Here is a 13972-nt window from a genome sequence, read left to right on the forward strand (position 1 = left end):
TGAGATGGAGTCTCGCTCTGTCACCCAGGCTAGAGCACAGTGGCGTGATCTCGGCTCACTGCAACCTCCGCCTCCCAGGTTCAAGTGATTCTCCTGTCTCAGCCTCCCAAGTAGCTGGAATTACAGGTGAGCGCAACCACAGCTGGCTAATTTTTGTGTTTTTAGTAGAGACGGGGTTCACCATGTTGGCCACGCTGGTCTTGAACTCCTGACCTCAAGTGATCCACCCGCTGTGGTCATCCCAGGCGTGAGCCACTGCTCTGGGATTACAGGCGTGAGCCACTGCGCCCAGCCAGCTCAGGCTTTTATCACAAATACCATACACTGGGTGGCTTCTCACAGCTCCAGAGGCTGGAAAGTCTAAGGTCAAGGTGCCAGCAGATTTGGTGTCTGGTGCTGTCCCTGTTCTTGATTTGTAGACAGCCACCGTCTTCCTGTGTCCTCATATGGCCTAGAGAGAGAGCCTCTTTCTCATGTCTCTTATAAGGGCACTAATGCCATCATGAGGCTTCCACCCTCAAAACTTAATTACCTCTAGCTGGGCACAGTGGCTCATGCCTGTAATCCCAGCACTTTGGGAGGCCGAGGCAGGTGCATCACCTGAGGTCAGGGGTTCTAGACCAGCCTGGCCAACATGGTAAAACCCTGTCTCTAATAAAAATACAAAAATTAGCCGGGCGTGGTGGCAGGTGCCTGTAATCCCAGATACTCGGGGGGCTGAGGCAGGAGAATCACTTGAACCCAGGAGGTGGAGATTGTAGTGAGCCAAGACCGTACCATTGCACTCCAGCCCCGGCAACAGAGCAAGACTCCGACTCAAAAATAATAATAATAATAAATAAGTAAACATAAAAAAAAAAAACATTCACATTGGTTTACTCATCCTACCCCATGGAAGGCTCTGGGTGTGATCATTGCTCTCTGCACACTCCACACTGCAGTGTTTTAGGGCACATTAATAGTGATCACTCCCATTTATTGAGCATTTACTACCTGTCAGGTTTTATACTGTCAGGCTCCATGCTAAATATTTCACAAACATTATCACTTTTTTTTTTCCTTTTCAAGACAGAGTCTCACTCTGTTGCCCAGGCTGAGTGCAGTGGCACAATCTCGGCTCACTGCAACCTCCACCTCCCTGGTTAAAGCAATTCTCCTGCCTCAGCCTCCTGAGTAGCTGGGATTACAGGCACCCACCACCCTGCCCAGCTATTTTTTTGTATTTTTAGTAGAGACAGGGTTTCACCATGTTGGCCAGGCTGGTCTTGAACTCCTGACCTCAAGTCACCTGTCCACCTTGGCCTCCCGAAGTGTTCGGATTACAGGTGTGAGCTACCACACCCGGCCAATCTTACACTACTTCTTTCCTTCCAGCTCCAATCAAAAAGCTCCTCTGCCTTGTTTTCGGGACTCTGTGTAATCTGCTGCCTGGAATATTTGTTCAAAATATTTAATAACCAATACAGCAGTATTGCAATATTTCAACAACCGGCACAACTGTACAGGTGCACACGAGCTGAATAGAGGCCCCTGCTGCTGACCAACTGCACATTAACACAGGCCTGCCAGTCCTGTCAGGCTTGCTTTTAGGCTGAGCCAACTGTTAATGTCTTAGCTGCATTGTTCCCCTCTCTGGAATGTGCCTCCTCCTCCCTGGTCAACTCCAGTCCACTCCAGAGATGGCTGAATTGAATCCATTAATTAGTCCTGGGTACAGACTTGCTGCTGGACTTGAACACCCTGCCTGTTAGATACTTGTTTTCTTTCTCATTTGCTGCTTGGCTCAAGGGAAGCACAGAGTATACAGAATGGAAGAGCTGAGTTAAGAAACAGATGATCTTGGTTAAACCTCTCAAAAGCAAGATCACAAAGGTCACCCGAAGGCCCAGTCCCACATGTACTGCTGGAGCTTGATAAACTCTGGGTAGCTCGTGTGGCGTATCTCACCTGCGCCCTCTGGAACCTTTGTCCTGGAGAGCATCCAAGGTACTTTGTGATATAGGACAAGGAGTTTCTCTGAAGTCGTTGTTAGACATTAACAATACAGATGTAGGAAATATCAGCCCTTTCCTCAAACTTGAACTTCTGCCTAAGAGCAGTGTCGGGGAAATTGGTTGCATGTAGACAGCAAATTGAATGTTAAACACAATAAGTCTTTGATGATTAAAGGCCATAGCTGGCAGGCAGTTATAAGTTTAAAGTAAATAGTGATTTAATGCACCTTTAGTCTTATTCTGGGAATCTGTCAACATCCCACTCTTCAAAGCCCATTTTGTAACTTGTGTATTTAGGCATTTCATCCAAGGAATTTAGTATTTAAGAGTAAAAAAAAGTTTGTTGTCTTCCTCTCTATAATTCATATTTCTTTGGAATTCTATAAAATTTTATTTCCAAAAGGAATGAATTATAAGCTCTTAGATAAAAAAACTCAAAATAAAATTTATATACTAGTTGTCAAATTCTTGATGTGTTGCTGTAGTTTTAAAATAGGAGTCAGGGTATATTTTAGATATATACATAAAATGCTAAAGACATTTTATAGTTGCGTTAAGTGATATCCAACCTAGTGGCTAATACCCAGTCACTAGACTGAACCTGAGATACAGAGAGTACGGAGAGGAAAGGAAAGAAGGGAACAATGGTTATTGAACCAATTCTCTGAGAAATAACTGAGGACACAATTGGGTACATTTTATCAGATACCAAGTAGATGGGCTTTATTTGGAAGGTCTGGGTATTCTGTGTGGCAGTGCTTCTCTGCTTTTGTTGCCTCTTCCTAGATTTGGGGTTTTTGTTGTTGTCGTTGTTGTTTTGAGACAGAGTCTCACTCCATCACCCAGGCTGGAGTGCAGTGGCAAGATCTCGGCTCACTGCGACCTCCGCCTCCCAGTTTCAAGGATTCTCCTGCCTCAGCCTCCCGAGTAGCTGGGACTACAGGAGCCCGCCACCACACCTGGCTAATTTTTGTATTTTTAGTAGAGACAAGGTTTCACCATGTTGGCCAGGCTGGTCTCAAACCCCTGACCTCAGTTGATCCACCTACCTTGGCCTCCCAAAGTGCTGGGATTATAGGCGAGAGCCACCATGCCCAGCCTCCTAGATTGAGTTATGCAGATTCAGCTATCTAGACTGGATTTTCAGCTCCAAAATCGGATTTTGAGCTCTTTGCATGCTGCTGTTAGAAGGCAGCAGTGAATTTTAATTGTATGGCCTGAGGCGTGAAGGATAAACCATAAGCGTATATGACTAAGGCTCACAGAGTTAGAGAAGGTTACAGTCTCTGAGCTGGTGGTTCCTCACAGCTCTTTAGGAACTACAAGTTTGAGATTGAGTGGGGGTCATGAGCTTGTGGGGCCCTGGATGCTCTACCTTATGCATCCAGGCAGGCATTCATCCAAAGAAAGGGTGCCAGGACCAGGAGGAGTTCGAAAACCACTAAGCGGCCGGGTGCGGTGGCTCACGCCTGTAATCCCAGCACTTTGGGAGGCCGAGGCTGGTGGATCACTTGAGGCCAGGAGTTTGAGACCAGCCTGGTCAACATGGCAAAACGCTGTCTCTACTAAAAATACAAAAATTAGCCAGGTTGGTGGTGTGAGCCTGTAATTCCAGCTACTCAGGAGGCTGAGGCAGGAGAATTGCTTGAACCCGGGAGGCGGAGGTTGCAGTGAGCCGAGATGGCGCCACGGGCACTCCAGCCTGGGCGACAAAGTGAGACTGTCTTAAAAAAAAAAAAAAGAAAAAACCACAGAGCCCAGCTAATCCTCTCATTTTCCACATGGGGAAGTTGAATCCCAGGATAATGAAGAAAATCACCCAAGGCCATGTAGTAACCTGGCAACTCCTATTTTCTGGGTGACCCTCTGTGCAGACTAACTGTAACTTCTCTATCCCTTCTTTAAAACTAAAAAAGTATAGTTCTCTATAACTTTCGATATGTACTGCTAAATTATGTGTCACATTAAATAGTCATTGGAGAGGATAATAATAGAATTATTTTACTTATTTATTTATTTTTAATTTTTTTTATTTTATTTTTGAGATGGAGTCTCCTCTGTCGCCCAGGCTGGAGTGCAGTGGCGTGATCTCGGCTCACTGCAAGCTCCGCCTCCCGGGTTCACGCCATTCTCCTGCCTCAGCCTCCCGAGTAGCTGAGACTACAGGCGCCCGCCACCATGCCCGACTAATTTTTTATATTTTTAGTAGAGACGGGGTTTCACCGTGTTAGCCAGGTTGGTCTCGATCGCCTGACCTTGTGATCCGCCCGCCTCAGCCTCCCAAAGTGCTGGGATTACAGGCGTGAGCCACCGCGCCCGGCCCAGAATTATTTTTAAAAGCTCAAGAATGTTATTTGCCACCTGTGACATCTCTCGTTGTTCCTCACTCTTAAGTTTCAAGGGCACGTGCTATGGGGGAAGAGGCTTATTTACTTCTGTGTACTTTGCCTGCAGTCACAGTTTTAAAAAGAAATCCCAAATGAGTTGAAAAACTGGCCATGTTACTGTCTCAAGCCACACCTCCGGGGCACTTATCTGCCGAGTCCAGGTGCACGGCAGTGTGACCTCATGTTCTGGCCTGATAGCTCCCCTCAAGGGCTTCTTCAGGTAAACATTCATCTGACTTTTTACTCAGCTGTATCTTCTTAAAAATACAAGGAAACAACTTGATTACAATAGTCAATCCCAAAGACTGTAGGCCATAAGACCCCCATTTCAAACAGACACCGTCACTAGTTTCATTCATTGTTATGTATTTATAAGATAAAGGCTATACACAAGGGAAGACCAAAAGATGGCTGGTTTTTCCATTTGTTGTGCACTTACATTTCAGGCACTGTGCTATGCATTTCACACACGTTGTTCTTTTGATTCTCATAGCCACACCCAAGAAGTAAATCCTATTATGATCTCCTTGTTACTCATGAGGAAACAGAGTTTTAGAGAGGCTCGTTTCATATTAATGTTACCCACAGACTGGTGGAAATCTGAGACTCAAACCTGGGTCAGGTTGACTGCAAAGGCAAACCTTTAAAGAAATGCAGACATCTAGGTATGATTACATACTATGCATTAAGAATTAAGCTTTAGGCCAGGCACGATGTCTCACGCCTGTAATCCCAGCACTTTGGGAGGCCAAAGTGGGCGGATCACCTGAGGTCAGGAGTTCGAGACCAGCCTGGCCAACACAGTGAAACCCTGTCTCTACTAAAAATACAAAAATTAGCTGGGCATGGTGGTGCACGCCTGTAGTCTCAGCTACTCGGGAGGCTGAGACAGGAGAATTGCTTGAACCCGGGAGACAGAGGTTGCAGTGAGCCGAGATCGTGCCACTGCACTCCAGCCTGGGTAACAGAGTGAGACTCCGTCTCCAAAAAAAAAAAAAAAAAAGAAGCTTTAAATAGTTGCAGTTACTTCTTTAAGTCTGAGCTAGCATCTTTCTACTAAGTCAGTATCTTTAAGCCGATATTGGTACCCTGTCAGGGTGACTGTGACTCTGGTCCACTGGACCAGCATTGTGTCCACTCTTCACTGAGCTCTCCTTTCCATTTCTCCCATCTTCCTGTTGTGGAAGAAGCTTGAACTACTTGTGCACTAATTGGAGAGAAGGTGTTGGGGCTCAGAAAGCAGTACCCCAAAATGAAGGTCTGTGCAGCAGCCTCAGAAGCAAAAGTTTTCCTTTGACCTTTGTCTGCCCTCTTGTCTGAGTCTCATTCTCCACCCAAGGCCAGCCATAGAAGCTAGAATCCCTCTTCTCCAAGGTGGGTCATAGAAACCAGAACCCCCTTTCTCCAAACCAGCCATAGAACCTAAAAATATTACTCTAATTTTCCCTCTGCCTTTCTGGGTAAAACTTGGCCATAAAGAAATTATCTGGCTGGGTGCAGTGGCTCACCCTTGTGATCCCAGCACTTTAGGAAGCCGAGACAGGAGGTTCGCTTGAAGCCAGGAGTTCGAGACCAGCCTGGCCAACATAGCAAGACCTCGCCTCTACAAATAAAATAAATTAACTGGGCATGGTAGCATGCACCTACAGTCCCAGGTACTTAGGAGGCTTGAGCCCAGGAGGTTGGGGCTACAGTAAGCTACAGTCATGCCACTGCACTTTAACCTGAGTGACAGAATCAGACCTCATCTCTTTTAAATTAAAAAAAAAAAAAAGAAAAAGAAAAATTATCTGACCTACCTTGTTTGACTGTAGGTGATAAGACCCCCATTTCAGAGAAGGTCCTGTCCCATGCCCCGAAGGAAGGAGCGCTGCTCAGAGAGGCCAAGAAGAATCTAGACAGACAGGCCTTGCTGGGCTCCCCACTGAATCTATTAACATTAGATTTTACCTTTTTTGTTCAATCATATTTCTACACTTTGATTCCCCTTTGCCAGTGCCTCCCATCTGCCCCAGTGAATATGGGCAGGGAAGGGGAATCTCTGGCCCAGGAAGACAAAAAGGCTTCTCAAGCCAGATCATTTGTTGAATTGGCAGGATCCTCTCATGTGTGCCTCCTGACCACACTGCTATTTCTGCTGTTGTAGAAATATGAAGGTCTTATTTCTACAACAAAGTCCATAGTTTATTGAACCTAAGCATAAAATGGACAATTTCCCCTGTATCTTTGGGTTCGCATTCTGAAGGCTTCAGTGTATACACATTAAATAAATTTGTATGCCTTTCTCCCATCAATCAATCTGCCTCATGTCAGTGATTTTCAACAACCCTCCAGGGGGCCAAGGGCCTTGGTCCCCACAAAGGCATTGCCTTCTCAGTTAAATTTCTCATACCAGGTAGGATCCAACTTCTTATGTGAAAACCCAGGGAAGAAAACAAGTCAGGAATTTTAACTCCCTTTGCTGGAATCAATGAAGCCCTTGATCACTTTTTCTACCCAGAAGAAATTTTCTCATCTGGTGCCAGAACTCTTCTTATTCTTGGCTCTTTGCCCTTGAAGTTGCTGTTTGTCTGCTGAGTGGCTGCCCTTGGCCAACCTTTTAGCTCCCTGGAGTTTTTGATAGTTGGCTTTTGGTAACATGCTTGAAGTTACAAAAACCCAGCTTATTAGAACATAACTTTTAAGGATAAAGGCTTTTATGTTAATTCCTGGGTCCCCCATGTTTGACTGACCAGGTTCATGTTTTGCCCACTGCCTGGCCTAATCACACAATGCCTGCAGCTTCTGCCTGCTACACCTAGAGCCTGGTGTGAGTAGGGAATAAGGGTCAGTCAGTTCCTGGCACATGGTAGGTGCTCAGTAAAGGCTGGTGAATGAATAAATGAAAAACACATATAAGTGAAACTTGATAAGGTTTAAAAATGGAGATCAAGTATTGATCACAGTGCCCTGCTCATCCATTTGTAAAATTATCATAAAATTTAAAGCTCTGTGTGATCTGTGTAGGATAATATAACATTTCTAAGTTAAAAGCATATATTATTACATAAGCCCTGCAGATTTGTTTAACTCTTGACTAGAAAGTCAACTAGTCTCTCTCAAAAGCCCCTGGCTTTTTTTCCTTGAAAAGAAAACAAGTAGAGAAATGAACAGCTGTAAGGAGATGTAATGCTACTGAGAATAGAATATTATTCCTACATTTCCCCATCATGAAGAAAGCATGTTCCTAGTGGAGTTGTTTCTTTTTTAGCAAATATTTCTGTAATAACCATGTATGCAATTATGGCTTTAAGGATACCCCTAAATTGCTTTCAAAGCTATTTTCTTAAGACAACTGTATTCCATATTTTAAGTATGTGAGGTTTTTTCCTTCTTAAAAATAATACAATTGAGGGGCAAATTTAAATAAATTGTAAAAAACAAAAAAACAGAGGTATACCCCCACTTCTTCATAATATATTCAGTAGTTGTTGTTTTGTCCAGAATTTTCTTTTACAAATTGGAAAATATTAGGGATTGTAAAATGCAGTATAAATAAGATGAGGAAGTGACCCTCAGACTAACACCATTTTAGAAGTAGAGTTTGAGGAAAAATTGGTTAAAATAATATTGCATGTTTTCAGCCAATAATACGCAGAGAGCTGCTCTGAGCCTAGGCCTGGAGGTGGTGCCTGGCGATTTCTTGCTATCAGACAGTGTTTGAGTCTACTGCCCTCTGGTGGCTACTTGTTACACTTTCCTGAGCCTTACTGAGAAAAAGAATTTAAAACGTACCAGATGTGTGTTAAACCTTTCTCATTTATTCTTTGCAGAGTTCTGTGCCTACTCGAGGTAGAATTAAAAGTTCTCAGAGATTATTTTACTCAACTGAAATCCAAGGAGGTAATTTCTCTTAAGGTCACCACTGTTAGTTATATTCACTGCACATGAATTATGTAATTTGAAATCTTTTTTCATTTATCCAGCTGGGTTGATTTCAGGCTAGAATACACACATGAATAGTGATGTCTAATTTTTTTGCTGGGCTCAGTGGCTCATGCCTGTAATCCCAGCACTTTGGGAGGCTGAGGCAGGTGGATCACTTGAGATCAGGAGATCGAGACCAGATTGGCCAACATGGTAAAAACCCTGTCTCTACTAAAAATACAAAAAATTATCTGGGCATAGTGGCACGCACCTGTAATCCCAGCTACTTGGGAGGCTGAGGCATGAGATTCACTTGAACCCAGAAGGTTGCAGTGAGCTGAGATCGAGCCACTGCACTCCAGCCTGGGAGACAGAGTGAGACTGTCTCAAAAAAAAAAAAAAGAAAGAAAGAAAGAAAGAAAGAAAAAAGAAAAGAAAAAGTGATGTCTGATTTTTCTTTATACATTTGCCAATAAAAGTTGTGCTTTTTTTTTTGGCAAAGATAAGACCAAAGGATTTAAATTTTACTTTTGTGATGAAATTATGGTACCATTAAAGGGTAATTGGCCAGTTGCAGTGGCTCACACCTGTAATCCCAACACTTTGGGAGGCCAAGGTGGGCAGATCACCTAAGGTCAAGAGTTTGAGACCAGCCTGGCCAACATGGTGAAACCCTGTCTCTACTAAAGATACAAAAATTAGCTGGGCATGGTGGTGGGCACCTGTAATCCCAGCTACTAGGGAGGCTGAGGCAGGAGAATCGCTTGAACCCAGGAGGCAGAGGTTGCAGTGAGCTGAGATTGTGCCATTGCACTCCAGCCTGGGTGACAAGAGCAAAACTTGATCTAAAAAAAAAAAAAAAAAAAAAAGGTAATCACAAAATTGAAAAAAAAAAAACGTTTGGAACTTGTAATCTAATAAGATGGCATGGAACTATTTCTCCTTGTTCTTCCCTGCTAAGCAACTATGAACCCTGGAAATGCAAGAGGCAACCAAAAGAGAACTTGGAGATTTAGTAAGAAGGTGAATTGGTTTGGGGCCCCAGGACTGGAGGAACAATATGGTGTCCGAGTGTCTTCTGTCCTCCTGCCCAACTGAAGAAGGTGACCCAGACCCGATGCATCCTAACCTGCAACCTAGCAACAAGAAGGTGGCCCGGGGCCTTCTCCCCAGGACTGACAGGTTATCTATCCAACATGACCAGGAAAGCCCAGCCCCGGGGAGGGGGAGATTAATAGGAGGCCACTAAGTAGCCAGAGGAAGTGCTCACCTTCAGAGGGCCTAGGACTTCCTTCCCCTGCTGAGTGAGAGCTCTGTGGCAAGCATGCACATGTGGGAGGATTCTGCCAGTTCAACAAATGATCTGGCCTGGGAAGCCTCTTTGTTCCCCTGGGCCAGAGCCTCCCTCCCCTGCCTACATTCACTGGGGAGCTGGGGGGCACTGGCAGAGGGGATCCCACTACATCAGACAGCCCAACCCAGGGACCTTCTTCCTCCCAGGGAGCCTGAAACTTCCTTCCTCCCCTAGAGATTCCCATACTCTGAGGATGAGGCCTGGGAAAACATCTTCCATTCCTTCAGGCAGCACTAGCAGGGGCCTGTGGAAACTCAGCAGTTCCAGATAAATCAAACAGATCAAAAAAAGCAGCAAAAGCACTGAAAATTAAACTTTCATTGAAACCACAATCACAAAAGTAGGCCAGGACCTGCATGCTAACATAAAGGATTTCTTTTTTTTTTTTTTTTTTTGAGTTGGAGTCTCACTCTGTCACCGAGGCTGGAGTGCAATGGCGCTATCTCGGCTCACTGCAAACTCCGCACCCTGGGTTCAAGCTATTCTCCCGCCTCAGCCTCCTGAGAAGCTGGGATTACAGGCACCTGCCTCCGTGCCCGGCTATTTTTTTGTATTTTTAGTAGAGACGGGGTTTCACCGTGTTGGCCAGGCTGGTCTTGAACTCCTGACCTCAGGTGATCCACCCACCTTGGCCTCCCAAAGTGCTGGGATTACAGGTGTGAGCCACCACACCTGGCCAAAATAAAGGATTTCAGTAGGACCAAAATTCTCTAAATGTAATAGACAAAATGTTTAGATACAACTAAAGATCACTTGTCATACCAAGAACCAAAAAATTATGACTTGAATGAAAAAAGACAGTCACGGCTGAGCGCAGTGGCTCACGCCTGTACTCCCAGCACTTTGGGAGGCTGAGGCAGGTGGATCACTTGAGGCCAGGAGTTTGAGACCACGTCGGATGATATAGTAAGACCCTGTCTCTACAAAAAATAAAAAAATTTGCCAGGCAGGGTGGCACGCACTTTTAGTCCTAGCTACTTGGGAGGCTGAGGCAAGAGGATCACCTGAGCCCAGGAGTTCAAAGCTGCAGTGGGCTGTGATTGTGCCACTATACTCCATCTTGAGCAACAGAGAAATACCTTATTTGACAAGCATTTTAAAGCAGCCATTATAAAAATGCCTGAACAATCAATTATAAGTTCTCTTGAAACAATGAAAAAACAGAAAATCTTAGCAAATAAATAAAAGTTATAAAAAGAAGCAAGTCAGCTGGGCGCAGTGGCTTCCACCTGTAATCCTAGCACTCTGGGAGGCTGAGGCAGTAGATCGCTTGAGCCCAGGAGTTCAAGACCAGTCTGGGTAACATGGCGAAACCTCATCTCTACAAAAAATACAAAAATTAGCTGGGTGTGATGGGGCACTCATGTAGTCCCAGCTACTTCAGGAACTGAGCTGGGAGGGTCGCTATTGTCCTGGAGGTCGAGGCTGCAGTGAGCCGTAATTGCACCACTGCACTCCAGCGTGGACCACAAAGCAAGACCCTGTCTCAAAAAAAAAAAAAAAGGAAATGATATAAATGATAGAACTGAAAAATATAGCCAAACATTGATAAATTGGACCTCATAAAAATTAAAAACCTTTGCTTTGTGAAAGCCCATGTGAAGAGAATGAAAAGACAGGCCACAGACTGGGAGAAAATATTTGCAAATCCCATACCTGACAAAGAACTAGTTTCTACAATATGTAAAGAACTCTCAAAACTCGACTCTCAAAAAAAAATGCAATTCACTTTTACAGGTCAATACACAATTCAGTTTCTCCACATCCTTGCCAACAACACTTGTTATTTTCTACTTTTTTGATAGTGACCATGCTAATGGGTGTGAGGTGATATCTCACTCTGGTTTTGACTTGCACTTTTCTGATGATTGGTAACATTGAACATATTTTCCACATATTTATTGGCCATTTGCATACCATCTTTGAAGAAGCATCTATTGAAATCCTTTGCCTATTTTTAAAATTGGGTTGATTTTTTTTGTTATTGAGTTTTAGGAGTTCTTTATGTATTCTAGATACTAACTTCTTATCAGATATGTGATTTGCAAATATTTTCTTCCTTTTTATAGATGGCCTTTTCACTCTGTTGATTGTGTCCTTTGATGTGCAAAAGTTTTTGAGTTTGTCCATTTTTGCTTTTGTTTCCTGTACTTTCGGTGTCATGTCTAAGAAATCATTGCCAAGTCTAATGTCATGAAGCTTTTCCTCTGTGCTTTCTTCTAGGAGTTTTATAGTTTTAGGGCTTATGTTTAGGTCTTTAATCCATTTTTGAATTAATTTTTGTATATTGTGTAAGATAAGGTTTTGAGTTTGTTCTTTTTATCTTTTTGTTTGTTTGTTTGTTTTTGTTTTTTTGAGACAAAGTCTCACTCTATCCCTCAGGCTGAAGTACAGTGGTGTGATCTCGGCTTACTGCAACCTCTGCTTCCTGGGTTCAAGTGATTCTTGTGCCTCAGTCCCCCACATAGCTGGGATTACAGGTGTGTGCCACCACGCCTGGCTAATTTTTGAATTTTTAGTAGAGACAGAGTTTCACCATGTTGGCCAGGCTGGTCTCGAACTCCTGACCTCAGGTGATCTGCCCTTTTCTTTTTTAAAAAAAAAGAAAAAGAGTCTTGGTCTGTTGCCCAGGCTGGAGTCCAGTGGCATGATCCTGGCTTACTGTAGCCTCTGGCTCCTGGGTTCAAGAGATTCATGTGCCTCAGCCTCCCGAGTAGCTGGGATTACAGGCGTGTGCCAATATGCCTGGCTGATTTTTTGTATTTTTAGTAGAGACGGGGTTTCACCATGTTGGCCAGGCTGGTCTCGAACTCCCGATGTCAAGTGATCTGCCCACCTCGGCCTCCCAAACTGCTGAGATTACAGGCGTGAGCCACCACGCCTGGCCTCGACTTTGTTCTTTTGCATGTGGATATGCAGTTTTCCCCTCACCATTTGTTGGAGAGACCTTCTTTTCCCTATTGAGTAGTCTTGGCACCCTCGTCAAAGATCATTTGAGCATATACGTAAGGGTTTATTTCTGGGTCTTTGTCCTGTTCCATTGGTCCGTATGTCTGTCTTTATGACAGTGCCACACTGTTTTGATTACTGTAGCTATGTTTTGAAATCAGGAAGTGTGGGTCCTCCCACTTTTTTTTCCTCGGAATTGTTTTTGCTATTTGGAGGTCTGTATGTATTCTTTTTTGATGTACCTATAAATATATTTTAGTGTGGATAAATATGTGCATGTAAATTTATGTATTTTAGTACATTTGTTTATGTAGAGATTTTAACAACAAAAAACCTGTAACTAAAACATGCTGTTCTGCAACTTGCCTTTTAAAATTCCACATTAGGCCAGGCACAGTGGCTCACGTTGTGGGTTTTTTTTGATGTATAGAGATTTTAGATTCCTATATAGTCAAGCTTATCAATCAATGCTTCTGCTTTAGCATAAAATTAGGAAAACCATTCTTGCTTTCCAAGATTATATAAATAGGCACCTCCATTTCTTAGTATTTTTAAAAGTTTAATTTTCAACTTTGAAGTCTTTATTTTAGGGTAAAGTATGAAACAAGATGATAGCTCTATTGTTTTCCAAATGGAAGCCAGTTGTCTCAATGTTATTTATTTAATCATTGTATTCCTTTCTCTCTGGTATTTTTTTTTTCTTTCACTTTTGTTGCCCAGGCTGGAGTGCAGTGACACGATCTCGGCTCACTTCAACCTTCGTCCCTGGTTCAAGTGATTCTCCTGCCTCATCCTCCTGAGTAGATGGGATTATAAGCACATGCCACCATGCCTGGCTAATTTTTTTGTATTTTCAGTAGAGACAGGGTTTCACCATGTTGGCCAGGCTGGTCTTGAACTCCTGACTTCAGGTGATCTGCCCACATCAGCCTCCCAAAGTGCTGGGATTACAGGCCTGAGCCACCACGCCAGGCCCCTTTCTCTCTGGTTTTAGATGTTCCCCTCACTTAAAAAAAAAAAATCACGTTCTGCATTTTCTGATTGTTTGTTTGTTTTGGAGCCTGACTGGTCTGAGTTTTGACCTTGATTCTATAGCTAGCTAAACCTGCTAGCTTTCTGACCTTGAGCAAGTGACTGCACTTCACTCTTTCTTAGTTTCCTCATCTATAAGATGAGCACAATAACACTCTCTGCTTCATAGGTTGTCATGAGGATTGAGTGAGACACCTGGAGCTGAGTAGACTTAGCAAAGGCTAGCTGTCATTACCACCACTGCTGTTACAACTAGTGGTGCTACTGGGGTTGGTTTCTGGATTCACTTCTTTCTTGAGTTCCTTTCAGGAGTCTAAGACTTCCACTTCTTTATGTTGCTCAGTATGAGG

General features: G+C 43.7%; 1 protein-coding gene across 5 annotated transcripts in view; it reads left to right on the forward strand.

The window, feature by feature from the left end:
• Window positions 1-13972, forward strand: part of SHLD1 (shieldin complex subunit 1) — a 104779-nt gene that overhangs the window by 24716 nt on the left and 66091 nt on the right. Inside the window, exon 3 of one of the 5 annotated variants that reach the window (XR_010110982.1) lies at window positions 5-126. The exons of the other annotated variants lie outside the window; for them this stretch is intronic. The gene's annotated coding sequence lies outside the window, so the exon portion shown is untranslated. The remainder of the gene's footprint in view (window positions 1-4; window positions 127-13972) is intronic. 5 annotated transcript variants of the gene reach the window in all.

Source organism: Pan paniscus, chromosome 21 (assembly GCF_029289425.2).
Source record: "Pan paniscus chromosome 21, NHGRI_mPanPan1-v2.0_pri, whole genome shotgun sequence".
NCBI classification, from domain to species: Eukaryota; Metazoa; Chordata; class Mammalia; order Primates; family Hominidae; genus Pan; species Pan paniscus.